The sequence below is a fragment of the Heterocephalus glaber genome, unplaced genomic scaffold, assembly GCF_053883595.1.
Source record: "Heterocephalus glaber isolate CG9 unplaced genomic scaffold, H.glaber_assembly_v1.0 deba00001760, whole genome shotgun sequence".
Lineage (NCBI taxonomy): Eukaryota > Metazoa > Chordata > Mammalia > Rodentia > Bathyergidae > Heterocephalus > Heterocephalus glaber.
The window spans coordinates 5,305,636-5,320,132 of NW_028258457.1; the positions used below are offsets into that span (position 1 = coordinate 5,305,636).

Genomic DNA, 14,497 nt, shown 5'->3' on the forward strand with positions numbered 1-14,497 from the left:
GACCCTGGGCTTGAAATCACGTGGTCGTCACAGACACAGGGTCTCTTCGGGGTCTGTGGAAATTGCATTTATCTTAAGAGCTGCTGAATTACACACTTTCAAAGGGAGACATTTAGCCAGGCACTGCCGCATGCCTGTCATCTCAGCTCTCTGAGAGGCTGAGGCAGGAGCATTGCATGTTCAAGACCAGCCTGGGCAACTTAGCGAGAACTTGTCTCAAAATAAAAAGGGGCTGGGGAGGGAGCTCAGTGCGAAGGCCCTGGCTTCAGGCTGCTACCATTGCAGTGACATCTGCCCCCTGTGGTTGGTCCCCCTGGAGGCCTGGGGCAGCTTCTACCTGGCTGCCCCCCCCCCCCAGTCCGGATGGCCGTGCAGCCCCAAGCCCTGTGCTCTCCTCTCTGTATCCTGAAATCCACACCATTCCTGGTTTAATTGTACACTTTGAATGGATGGCCTGTATTATGTGAACAATGTGTCTCAATAGGGTTGTTCAAAACAAAAAAGATCTTTACCATTCAGTCTGTATACTCAATATAATAGATTGGCCTCTCTCTTTCCTGGTTTTGACACTATCACATAGTTTTGTAAAGTGTCACTATTAGAGAAACCGGACAAAAGGTACAAGATCCCTCCATGCTGTCTTTGCAACTTCCTATGAGTTGCAATTGATTCAAGAGTTGAAAGCAGAGTTATATGCATAGCCAGTTCCTGTGAGGTGGAGACATGGAGTCTTGGCCTCCAGCAGCTCTGTGGGGATGCTGCTCCAGCCCTTTCATCATGCATCCCTGCTGACAGCTGCTGCCAGGGCCACCTTTCTTGCCTTAGGGCCCCAAAAGCACCAGTCCCAAGAGGAGGATCTTGGTTGAGCTAATCTTTCAGGCTTCCCTTAAGGGCAGTTCAGAACATTTCTGCAGCTTGGGCGCCACCTGCAGTTGACAGTGGCTATTTCAGCAAATTAACTGGAGCTCAGGAAAAACAGTGCACCCCAGCATTTATTTATTTATTTATTTATACATTTTTAAATTTTTTTCCCAGTACTGGAGATCGAACTCAGGAACTTGAGCTTGAAAGGCAGGCACAGCACCACTGAGCTACATCCCCAGCCCTCCAGCTTAGCATTTTAAAAAAGAAAAAAACCCTGAAATTTTTAATTAAAAATATTTTTTTCAGTACTGGAGATTGAACTCAGGGCCTTTGCACTGAGCTGCATCCCCAGCCCTTTTGTTTATTTTGAGATGGCGTCTTGCTAAGTCATTAAGTTCCCCAGGCTGCATATGAACTTGCCATCCTCCTGCCTCAGCTTCCCAGACTGCTAGGATTACAGGTGGGCACCACCATTCCTGGCCAGAAAAAAAATTTTAAGCTGGGCCTGGTGGCGCACACCTGTAACCCCAGCACTTGAGAGGCTGAGGCAGAAGGATTGCTCCGAGTTTGAGACGAGCCTAGGCTACATAGTGAGTTCAAGGCCAGCCTGAACTGCATAGCGAGACCCTGCCTGAAAAAAAAAATTACGATGTTATTTTAAATGAACTTTTCTTTTAAGGTGCTGAGGATGGAACCCAGGGCCTCATGCATGACTCCCTGAGCCACACCCCCAGCCCTAAAATGAGCTTTAAATTTTAGCATCAGTTTACAATTTCAGAGGAGTTACAGAGAACATCAGAGGGTCCGACCAGCTTTGCCGGGTGTCCTGTAGCAGCGGTCCCCAATCTTTGGCACCAGGGACCGATTTTCTGGGAGATGATTTTCCCACGGGTGGGGAGGGGTGGAAGGTGGCACGGTGATGATCCCGCGCATGCGCAGTTCACAGCGGGTTTTTCCTCTGAGAATTTAAGGCCAAGCTGATCCTGCAAGAGGCGGTGCTGGGCAGTGATGGAAAGATGGGAGCGGCTGGAACCAGGCAGCTTCGCTCTCTGCTCACCTGCTGAGCCGCCCTGCTAGAGACCCCTGTTGTATAGAGCTTCTCCACCTGCATGTGTCTAAGGTGTTTTTATTGTGGGTTTGGGGCAGAACACCCAGAATTGAAGCGCTGTTCTTGTTGTATTGTATCTGGTGAAGCCAGAATTTATTGAAAACTGAGTATACGCACACACAAAAAAAAACTTTATAAAAATGATCTCATTTAGCGGGGCATGGTGGCACACACCTGTCATCCCAGCACTCGGAGAGGCCGAGGCAGGAGGATGGAAAGTTCAAGCCCAGCCTCCACAATACAGCAATTTAGGAAGACTCTGTCTCAATGAATGAAAAAGGGGTGGGGATGTAGCTCAGTGCAAAGGCCCTGGGTTCAGTCCCTAGTTCCACACAATAAGTAAGTCACCTCATTCTGTCCTTAGGAAAGGCCAGTGAGGCTGGGTGTGGCCCTGGCTGGCCGAGGAGGATCCAGACCAGCCCCCTCCCCCCACGCCTGCTGTCTACTCTGGGTAGTAGCTGAGCTGGGGACAGTTTTCCGTGGACCTCGCTCCATTTCCTGAGCTCAGGCACCAAATTCCCAGCCTCCTTCCCCATGTAGCCCTGACCTGGCCACCAGTAAATGACATGACCACCTTGCCAGCGGCCAGCCTCGGGGTCCTGGGCCCTGCGTTCCGAGGGCTCCCCGTGCCGTGTCTGGTGGTTCTAGAGCTCCCCAACTCAAGGCCCCCAGCCACTTCTTGTCATATATGGGGTCACTGGGGTCTCCTGGGGCGTGACTGTGCCCCAGGGGATGCTGGGCCATGGCTGGGGACGCGTGCGGCCGTCACGACTCCCGGAGCTGCTGGCACAGAATGAGTGGAGGGCAGGGATGCCATGCAGAGCCCGGGACGCACCAGAGCACATGCTGGCCCGAGTGTACACAGGGATGGAGACACTAAGCATGAATTATTGGGGGGGTGTCAGGGTCCCAAGACCCTACACAGTGACCTTCTTGGGGGGTCCAACTCGGCACGTGGTCGTTTGTATAGCAACAGCACCCGAAGCAGAGCCAGCCCTGGGAAACGGCGCCTGGGCTGCTGGGAGGCCGGGCGGGGATTGCGGAGCTCTCCTCCAAGGCGCCACCTGCTGGTCGCCCGGACGCGGTGGGCACAGAGCGCTGACTCAGCTCTCCTTCCTCTTGAAGCGCCAATCATGCAATTGAACATCTTTTCACCAACAACAAAAGTCACGTGACCGGCGACCCTCAGGTCCAATTTACTTTCAAACACATGGAAGAGTCACAGTATGGCGCTGTGCACCACGAGTACACCTTTCTTGCCAAATTGTCTTCTTATATTTAACCTCTGTACTTTTTTTTTTGATACCGGGAATTGAACTCGGTACCTTGCTCTTGTGAAGCAGGGGGCAGAACCACTGAGCTAAATCTCCAGCTAACCTCTGTACTTTAAAGCCTACCACTCTCCCCACAGTTAGGCAGAGGGACTCCAGGGCAAGATTCTCCAAAAGATTTCTATCATGGTCTTTGCTGGGCACTCTGGGAGGCTGAGGCAGGAGGATCACAAGTTTGAGCCCAGCTTGGGCAACCGAGGGACTTAGCAAAACTCTGTCTCAAAATAAGTAAAAAGGGATGGGGATGCAGCTCAGTGAGAGGCCTTGGCTTTTATCCCCAGTACTGCAAAACAAACAGATCTCTGTCACTGTCTACATCTAGGCTTGTACCTTTCTGCCACCCTTGGCTCCTCCCACCACGGGCCCCAGACTCATGCACTGTGTTTTTCCTCCAGGGAGTGAAGCTGTGGAGCCGGGACCTTGGGCTGGGGACTTGAGGCCTCACGCACAGGTAGGTGCCCTGATATTTGTCTTTGCTCTGTGTACCACGATCGCTTGGTGCTTTTGAAGCCTGGATGAGAACAGGAGTTGGGCTGTGTCCTGGCTGTGTTGGGACGAATCCAAGGGCTGGTCTCCAGGGACAGCAGGGACTGCGATGGTGCCTGGCTGCCGACCGTGCGTCTCACCGTGAAGTGAGGGTCACAGCATTGCAGGCTCTGGTCTTGGGGAAGCCCAGACAGTGTAAAAGCAGAAGTTCGTGGCCGTGCCACCTGCCTTTCGGTTGTCCTGATGCCGTCCCAGAGGGGTCTGCAGGGAGCTTCTGTCCTCTGCCTCCTTCACCTGGTTTCATGAAGGGCAGTAGTCATTGCCGAGGGCAGAGCTCAGTCTGGGCCAGGATCCAGAGGATACAGAGGACTGAAATGTGTTGTCTTAGTCTGTTTTCTGTTGCTATAACAAAGTGCACGAGGCTGGGTATTTTATAAAGAAAAAGGTTTCTTTGGCTTCCAGTTCTGAGGGGAGAGTGATGCCCGCACCTGGTAAGGGCTTCCTTCTGTATCACAGCAGAGCAGGTGGCATCCCACACAGGAACTTGGGGAAAACGTGAGTGTCGTGTGCACAAGAATCACACAGCCAGACACACAGTAGGGGCCTCTTGGTTTTTTTAAAGTTTTGAAACAGGGTCTTGCTAAGTTGCTAAGTTGCCCAGGCTGCATTTGAACTGGCATTCCTCCTGCCTCAGCCTCCCAGAGTGGTGGGATGACAGGCATGCACCACCATGTCCTACATGTTTAACTTTGTTTTAAGTTTCTGATGCTGGCAAGGCGTATATGGGGGCGCTGAGCATGAGAGGCCAGGGAACCTCACCGCCACTCGTGGTCATCTATGTCAGGCTTGGACACAGTTCTACTTCCTGTAAAAATGGGGAGGGGCATAGAAAGCAGACCAAGGCCCCCTAAACTGCCTTCTACATGATGACCATCATTATGGTCTTTTTGGTTTTTTTTTTTTGGTACCGGGGATCGAACTTAGGACCTTGCACTTGCAAGGCAGGCGGCGGAACCACTGAGCTAAATCCCCAGCCCATTAAGGTCTTAATTCTTAAATTATTTTATTAGTATACTTGTAGTACTTAATGTTTGCATTCCTCCTCCTCCCTCCATTTCTTGGTCTCCTTTCCATTTGAGAAAGAACTATCTCCCTACTTCCTATTATCTACCTTTTATTTTGCTCTTTATGTACACTTTGTATTTCTCATATAGGAGAAACCATGTGCTATTTAAGCTTGTGTATTCAATTTGTTTCACTTCACATTATGGTCTCAAGATGCACCCATTGTTCTACACATGACTCAGAGTCATACCCCTCTGTGTGTAAATACCACATTTTCTTTCTCTACTCATCTGTTGATGGATATTCAGTGGTACTTCAGTTCACGAACTCAATTCTCTCCACAATTCTGGTCGCAAACTGAACTGGACGAGAACCAAATCAAATTTTCCCATCAGGTCAACATTGAATTTAACCACTGAACTTGATTTCGTTCTCGCCCAACTCAGTTTGTGACCAGAATCATGGAAAGAATTGAGTCTGTGAACCGAGGCACCACTGTATCTGCTACTTCCAAGATTTAGTTATTATGAATTGTGCTGCTGTAAACACAGGTATCATGAATTGCATTTGTGGATGTACACACCTAGAGTTTTAGATCAGCAGGATTTTTTTTGTTTTTGAGGGTCTGGTACATGCTAATCAAACGTTCTACCACTGAACCATACCCCAGCTCTTGAAAAAACATTGTTTTTTATGGTTGCTTTTTTTTTTTTTTTTTTTTTTTGGTACCAGGGATCAAACTCGGGTCCTTGAGCTTGTGCAGCAGGCGGCGAAACCACTGAGCTAAATCTGCGGCCCAAAAAAACATTGTTTTTTAAGACAGGGTCTCACTGAGTTCCCCAGAGCTAAATCTGCGGCCCAAAAAAACATTGTTTTTTAAGACAGGGTCTCACTGAGTTCCCCAGGCTGGGCCTAGACTTGAGATCCTCTTGTCTCAGCCTCCTAGAGTGCTTGGATGACAGCTGTGAGCCACCACACCTGGCTCCTTAGGGGCTTCTGACATGAATTGTTGCTGTGTTTTTTACAGACCTTTCCACTGGCTTTTAAAATATATATATATATATTATATATATTATATAATATATATATATATATATATATACATCAGGATTCTCCATTGTCTTTTTTGCATCATTCTTCACATTTTAAGATTATTTAAAAAATCCCCTGTACCTTGCTTTGGCTGCAGGCTTTACGCTTATGTCTTTACTTCCCTTGTGGGTCTCACTAGGGTGATGCGGACCCCACCCTGGACACTCAGGACACTGGGTAAAGAGGGAGACACGTGTGGGTCGCCCAGGGGCGCAAAGGGGGTGGGGCCAGGAGTGCCGCTCAGCACCCGAAGGGCCCGGGACACTGCGCAGCCAGCACGTGCCTCTAAGGTCAGTGCCACAGTGGCTGGGACGCCCGGTATGGGGCCAGGGGTCGGTGCTGGTGCCGAGTGTTCTGTTACGCAGTTACCCTTTCCTGCGGGAATCTTCGGAGAGGGCGGCCAAGGCTGCTCCTACTTTGTCAACAAACAGCCGCCGCGTGGTGTGAGAAGCACACACAGGCACCATGGACTCCTCACCCTGCGGGGCCCGCGGGGGATGGGACGAAGGCTCCGCGGGCTGCCAGATTCCCGCAGGGACCTCTTTGCTAAGTGGAAGTCTGTCTAGGACAGCCAGTATGTCACCAAGTGAAGCTACAGTCTCAGGCTCTGATCAGCGGCTTTGACTTTCTTTTAAAGGGTGGGAGTACGCCTGTAATCCAGGTACTAACTGAGCCTGAGGCAGGAGGGTCTCAATTTCGAGCTCAGACTGGGCAATTTAATGAGACCCTGTCTCCAAATAAAAAAATAAAAAGGGGATCGCTTCTCGGCCTTTTGGCTAAGATCAAGTGTAAAAGAATAAAAAGGGATGCGGATGTAGCTCAGTGCAAGGCAGTGGGTTCCATCCCCACTACCCCGACCCCCCAACACACACTCCTGCCCCCCACCCCCACCCCGGCCCAGGATTGTGAGCTTGCGCTGAGGCGCCTGGCGCCGCTGTTGTAGGCCTGTAGTTACCAGCTGTGGCCAGCAGGGGGCAGAGGAGGTCCGTGAGTTCCCAGGATGCGCCTGATGCCCGCGGGTGGGGGTGGGCGCAGGTGGCTGTACCTGTGGCCCGCCAGCTCCACACCCCCGTTGTAAAGTCCTGTGATCAGCCTCTCTTCTTTGTGCCCAGTACTGAGCTGTGCCGTATGGGGCCGGGGACCCTCAGTGGATGAGCGCTGCTCGGCCTGCTGCTCGCCTGTCGTCGTCCTCGCGGAGCACAAGGGCTCTGAGGCCTGCACAGCTCAGAGCGGCTTTTCTGAGAGGTCCTTGTCCCCGGGAGGTAGGGACCGGCTCAGCTGGAAGCACGGGGAGGTTTTAGGCCCTGGTGCTGCGGGCGCCCCCCCTGGGCGGGCGTGGTGCAGGCACCGCATTAGCAGCCTTCGCGGGCGACCTGTTCCCAGGCGCAGGCGCCGAGGGAACAGTCAGAGCCTCACGGGGCTCCCTGTGCTCACGGGCGCGGGTGCCCGCAGAAAGCACGTACAGTGCGTGTGTGATTATGGGGCGCTGTGCCGACCCCCTCAGGGGCCTCTGCGGCGGCCTGGAGCGCCCCGGCCCTGGTTTCTCCCCAAAGCCTCGCTTCTCCCCTGAGGCCGCTGCCTGTCCCCGGGGAACACAGCAAGCTCTGGGGACGAATGTGCTCGTCACAGCTGAGGCAGCGCCCTGCTCTTCTGAGCCCTGTGGATTCGGCTTCTCTCCTAGGTCTATGATTGCTTCCGCTTTTCCTGATTTGAAAACCGAGGTCCAGAGAGGTTCTTGCCTGCGATCCATGGGCGGGGAACCCACCGGTCCCGCTGGCGGAGCCCCCGGCCATCACGCATGCGCACATCGTTTAGCTATGCCGGGCACAGCCCGCGCCCCCGCCCTGCGCCCCAAGCCGGGAAGGTGCCCAACTCTGCAGGCATCGGATTCACGGCCACGCAGCCTGCACTGACTCAGCACACGTGGGGGTGACAGTCACGGACGATAAGGAGTCAAAGGCTGGAGGGCCCCGGGGGAGGCAGGAGAGTGGGCAGACGGCATCGCATCATGCACGGCGTATTCACAGCTCTGGCCACTGCCCAGGAACCGGGGCGTTGGCAGACGAGGGCTCCGTATTGTATTTTCTGTCCCCACCGCATTCCCGCAGTTAGTGCACACCCACGTGCTTGTCCGCATCTGTCTGCAGAAAGCCTCCAGTGTGACAGAGCAGACACATGGCAGATGGGGAAGCCACAACCTAGCGGGCCAAGGTGGCATCTGCTCAGGAGCTGCAGGCAGCCAGGCTTAGTGGCACACATCTGTCATCCCAGCACTCTTAAGAGGCTGAGACAGGAGGATCTCAAGTTCGAGCCAGCCTGAACAACTTAGTGACTCAATGAGACCCTGCCTGAAAAGAAAAAATAAAACGGGCCAGGAGTGTAGTTCAGTGCAAAGCCTTGGGTTCAATCCCCAGTACCGGAGCAGCAGCTGGGGGCACTGTGGAAAGGGCTCCCATGCCACCATGGGGTTGAGGACCACGGAAGCCCAAGTAGGTACACCAAGGCCCACCAGTGCCGGATGTGCTGAGGCCACTCACCAAAATGTCTGCCTTGGCTTTCTTTATTTGTGGCTTTGGCTGATCATGGCTCTGAATTACTGTACTTTTTTTCTTCTTTACTGGAGATTGAACCCAAGGCCTTTTGCTCTGAGCTGCATCCCTACCTCTTCTCTGTTTTTCATTTTGAGACAGGGTCTCACTAAGTTCCTATATTGCCCAGGCTGAGCTTGAACTTGTGGTCCTCTTGCCTCAGCCTCCCAGAGGGCTAGGATGACAGGTGTGCACCCCCATGCCAGTGAAGAAGACAGCTTTGACTAACCTGCACTGTTGGCTGGGTGTGGGGGCACCTGCCTGTCATCATAGCACTTGGGAGGCTGAGGCAGGAGGATCACTGTGAGTTTGGCATCCACCTAGGCTACCTAGTGAGATCTTGTCTCAAAACCCCCCCCAAAAATAAAATAAATAAACTGTACAGCTTATTCCCTTGTCACTAGTGCTTCCCATCTTGTTCTGTCTCTGGCCCAGGGGCCCACCCAGCAGCAGTCCTGGTCACTTTTGGTCATGAAGTGTCCTCAGGCTCCTCAGGGCTGTGATGATGCCTCTGTCTGTCCTGTCCCCAGCACCTTGACCATCCATGAAACTCCAGCCGGTGTTCTGTGGAGCCCTTGATCAGGTTTTCTGTTTTCATGTGATCAGCCCGAGGTTATGAGATTTGGGGACACACACAGAGACAGGGGACCCTCTCCTCCCATCCTATCAGGATCGCCCCCCACAATGTCACCTGTGAGTTGCCCTCGACTGTCTGGTGGAGGTGGGGTCCTCAGGTGTCCCTGGGGCCAACCTGGCTTCCTGCTCTGTTCTTTGCCAGCTGGCCCCTGAGTCCCACCCATGCTTAGGGGAGGGGAAGTGATGGACCCCACCTCGTGGATGGGGACAGCTGCTTTTTCCAGGCAGAATCCTTCCCAATGACCTGCTCAAATACACATTGTAACTTTCTTATTAAGAGCGCTACATGGTCCTGTCAAGTAAAAGAACCAATATCCCAGTCATTTCATTCTTCCCAAAGTCCCTAGTAATCCCACACCAGCCCCTTATTCTCCCTGCATGTAAAGAGATGGGTTTGGAGAAAGTCCCAGGGTGGTATTTAAAAATAGCAATAGAGGGCCAGGGATTTAGCTCAGTGGTTTTGCTGCCTGCCGCCCAAGCACAAGGACCCGAGTTCCATCCCAGGTACCAAAAAAACAAAATAGCAATAGAGGGCCAGGGATTTAGCTCAGTGGTTTCACTGCCTGCTGCGCAAGCACAAGGACCCAAGTTTGATCCCCAGTACCAAAAATAAAATATAAAATAGAATAGAATAAAATAAAATAAAATAAAATAAATATAGCAATAGCTGGGGATGGTGGCCCATGCCCTGTCATCCCAGCACTCTGGGAGGCTGAGGCAGGAGGATCACAAGTTCAAGTTCACCCTGGGCAACCTAGCAACTCACCATGACCCTGTCTCAAAATAAAAAGTAAAAAGGGGTGAGGGTGGAGCTTAGTGTGAAGGCCCTGTGTTCCAACCCCAGTACTGCAAAAATCAATCAATAAAGATTCCCTCCTAAGATGTAAAAATCAAGGCATAAAATACATATCGCTTTGGTGTGTGTGTGTGTGTGCGTGTGTGTGTGTGTGTGTATGTGTTGCGGTGCTGGATGGAACCTAAGGCCTTGCCCAGGGTGGGCAATCACTCACCACTGAGCTATACCCCTCACCCCGAGATGTTTTGGGGCTCCACTCAAAGAAGAAAGACATAAGAGAGATCACTGCAGAAACAGGTGCCCTGGGAGCAACATCCCTGGGCCTTTGAGTTCAGCAGTGTCAAATCTTCATCACCAGCTGTTTTTGGCCCCTGCCTGCTTTTCTGAAGAAAGGTTTTTGTTTTTTGTGGGGATTTTTGGTACCGAGGATCGAACTCAGGACCTTGCACTTGCGAGGCAGGAGGTGGAACCACTGAGCTAAATCCCCGGCCCTTGAATAAAGTTTTATTGGCACATAGCCCCACCCATCCAGTGGCACAGCGTCCACCTGGCATTTGCTCTGAGTGAGGTGTGGGGAGGTGTTGGATGGTTGCCATAGAAACTGCCTGACCTGCACAGCCCAAAAATATTCTGTGCCTGTCCTTTTAAAGGAAAAGTTTGTTGGCCCTGCTGTAGAGAGGTCCCTTTCAGCCTGTGGTGGGGCCCTGGCTGTGTCTCTGTCCCTGGTTGTCCTCCTGCCTGGCCACTGTCCCCACCTGCATGGTCTTCAAGGAGCCCTGCAGCTCAGCACAAATGGCCCTGGAATCAGCTCCACCCCTGCTTTTGTGAATAAAGTCCTCACCTCCACCCCTTCTCTGCTCTGAGCTGTTCTTTTCGGGCACAGTTGTCCTTATTTGGCTAGAAGCCCCAGAAACATGAGAGGCTACGTGGGCTGGTTCCTCTCCTTCTCCTTTCCTGCCTCCTTTCTCTCTGAGCAGTGGCATTTCTAGGGTCAGTCGGCTTCACTGAGAAGTTGGTGAGAATAGGAAAGATTTGTTAGAATTGGAGTGGAAAATTGAGGCCCCAGGCCAACTCCCGCCCTCAACTTCATTTTTTTTTTTTGGTACCAGGGATTGAACTCAACTTCATTTTGCATAAGTAAAGTTTTATTGGCACACAGCCATGGCCCCTCATTTATTGTGATTGCCTACTTATTTATTTATTCATTTATTTCCAGTACTGAGGTTTGAACACAGAGCCTTCACATTGAGCTACATCCCCAACCCTTATTTATTTATTTAGGTACCGGGGATCAAACTCGGGACCTTGCGCTTTCGAGGCAGGCACCGGAACCACTGAGCTAAATCCCTGGCCCCCCTTTTTGTTTTTTTATTCTGAGACAGGGTCTCACTAAGTTGTCCAGGCTGGGCTTCAACTTGGGATCCTCCTGCCTTAGCCTCAGTCCCTGCCTCTCAGAGGTGGCTGTATGGAAAAGTTGTGTATAATAAACGCATGGCTCTCTTCCTCCTTCTCCTCCTATCCTATGCCTATCAGCTAGTTGTTGCTGTGTAACAAAGCACTATAAACTGAGCAGCTTATAAAACACTCATTTATCAGCTCACAGTTCTGTGGGTTGGAAATCTGCCTTGGCTGGGTCTTTACATTGGTCTTCGCACACTCCCGGTCTCTCACTTCAGGAGGGCTCATTCACCTGGTTAGTTCAGGCCCATCAGGAAAGCCAACAGCAGACCTTATTTTCCTCTTCAGATTCCCTTCTTCCATAGAAAAGTCTAATTCTCCTCCTTCCTTTTTTCTTGCACACTGGAAATGGTGCCCGGGTGCACAGGCTGAAGCTGGGAGTGCCGTGGGCTGTCACTCCCAGGGTTAGGTTGATGTCAAGGGCTGAAAAGGATTTTATAGATGTCATAAAGAGCATTGTTCCACCTGAGAAATTTCATGAACACCAAAGCAGCACTCCAAACAATTCTAAGCAATATCCTAGAAAAAGACAATGAAGGTCACAACTCCATGAGGCCCAACAGAGGGAAGCCACCAGGCAAGTCAAGAAACTAAAGGGAATGGGGGAAAAAATAAGAAATAAACGAACCAACAACAGCAAAACATCATGACAAGGATGAGTCAATATCAATTATAACTATCAATGTTAATGGCCTCAATTCACCAATCAAAAAAAATAGACTGACAGAACGGATTAAGAAGCAAAACCCAGCAATATGCTGTATACAAGAAACACACCTAACTCAAAAGGAAATTCATAGACTGAAAGTTAAAGGATGGAAAACAGTTCTCCACACGACAGGAACCCAGAAAAAAGCAGGGGTAGCAATCTTATTTGCAGACAAAGTAGATTTCAAACCAAAACTAATCAAGAGCCACAAAGATGGTCACTACATACTTGTGAAGGGAACAATCCAAGAGGAAGAGATGACAATTATAAATACATATGCACCAAATACTAATGCCCCCAACTATACAAAACAAATATTAATGGACATGAAAAATCAAATAAGCACTAATACAATTGTAGTGGGGGACTTCAATACCCCACTATCACAAATAGACAGGTAATCTAGACAAAAAATTAACAACGAAATTCTAGAAATGAACCAAGCTATTGAACAAATGGATTTAATAAGTGTTTACAGAGTGTTCTGGCCCACAAAATCAGAATACACATTCTTTTCGGCTGCACATGGGTCATTCTCCAAAATAGACCACATGCTAGCTAATAGGACATGTCTAAGTAAGTGTAAAAGAACTGAAGTTACCCCCTGTATATTATCAGACCATAGCGCAATAAAATTGGAGGTCAATAACGTAAGAAACCGCCAAACTCCCACAAACACACAGAAATTGAATAACATCCTCCTGAACAACCAGTGGGTCACAGAGGAAATTAAAGAAGAAGAAATTAGACAGTTTCTACAAGTAAATGATAATGCCAGTACAACATACAGGAATCTATGCAACACAATGAAAGCAGTTCTACGTGGGAAATTCATAGCAGTCAATTCCCATATTAGGAAAACAGAGAGAACTCAGTTATATAACCTAATGGAGAACTTCAAGCTCCTAGAAAAAGAAAAGCATAACAAACCCAAAGCTCATACAAGAAAGGAAATTATAAAGATCGGAGCAGAAATCAATGAAATGGAGACTAACAGAATGATACAAAAAATTAATGAATCAAAGAGTTGGTTTTTTGAAAGAATAAATAAAATCGATAAACCTTTAGCCAACCTTATCAAAAAAAAAAAGGAAAGAAAAGGTTCAAATCCATGCAATTAAGAAAGAAAAAGTTGAAGTCACAACAGACCCAGCAGAAATCCAGAGGATCATCAATACCTACTTTGAGAACCTGTACTCTAATAAAATGGAAAACACAGAAGAAATGGACAGATTCCTAGATACATACAAATTCCCAAAGTTAAATGAAGAAGATATAGAAATTCTAAACACCCCAATTACAATGAGTGAAACTGAAAATATAATAAAAAATTTACCAACAAAGAAAAGCCCAGGTCCTGATGGCTTCACTCCTGAATTCTACAAGACATTTAAAGAAGAACCAATGCTATTACTCTTTAAACTCATCAAGGAAATTGAAAGGGAAGCAAGGCTTCCAAATTCATTCCTGGAAGCAAGTGTTACTTTGATTCCAAAACCAGGGAAAGACCCAACCCAAAAAGAGAACTACAGGCCAATCTCCCTAATAAACATAGATGCAAAAATCCTCAACAAGATACTGGCAAACAGAATACAGAGGGTCATCAAGAAGATCATACACCATGACCAAGTTGGATTTATCCCAGGGATGCAAGGATGGTTCAACATTCATAAATCAATAAATGTAATACACTACATTTATAGAGTCAAGGACAAAAACCTTATGTTCATCTCAATAGATGCAGAAAAGGCATTTGACAAAATCCAACACCCATTCATGATAAAAACGCTACAGAAAATTGGAATAGAAGGTCTTTATCTCAACCTGATTAAGGCTATCTATGAAAAACCAACAGCCAACATCATACTAAATGGTGAAAAACTGAAAACTTTCACACTAAAATCAGGAACAAGACAAGGATCCCCACTATCACCACTCCTGTTCAATATAGTCCTGGAAACATTAGCCACAGCAATTAGAAAAGAGAAAGAAATAAAAGGAATAAAAATAGGAAAGGAAGAAGTGAAACTGTCATTATTTGCTGATGATATGATACTTTACATAGAAGACCCAAAATATTCTGCCAAAAGGCTTCTAGACTTAATCGACAGATTCAGTAGAGTAGCTAGATATAAGGTCAACACTCAAAAAATAATAGCCTTCTTATACCCAAATAGCAGACTCACTGAGAGAAAAATTCGAGAAACAATTCCTTTTACAATACCATCCCCTCAAAATGAAATATCTAGGAATCAACCTAACAAAGGAAGCAAAAGACCTCTACACTGAAAACTACAGCACTCTGAAAAAGGAGATCGAGAAGGATATAAGAAAATGGAAAGACATCCCTTGTTCCTGGGTAGG

The 14,497-nt window shown here is 48.9% G+C and overlaps 1 protein-coding gene across 5 annotated transcripts in view; it reads left to right on the forward strand.

The window, feature by feature from the left end:
• Gng7 (G protein subunit gamma 7) overlaps positions 1-14,497 on the forward strand; it is a 110,454-nt gene that overhangs the window by 26,203 nt on the left and 69,754 nt on the right. For all 5 annotated transcript variants that reach the window (XM_021244865.2, XM_087201550.1, XM_087201549.1 and 2 more), the window contains exon 2: positions 3,699-3,754. The gene's annotated coding sequence lies outside the window, so the exon portion shown is untranslated. The remainder of the gene's footprint in view (positions 1-3,698; positions 3,755-14,497) is intronic.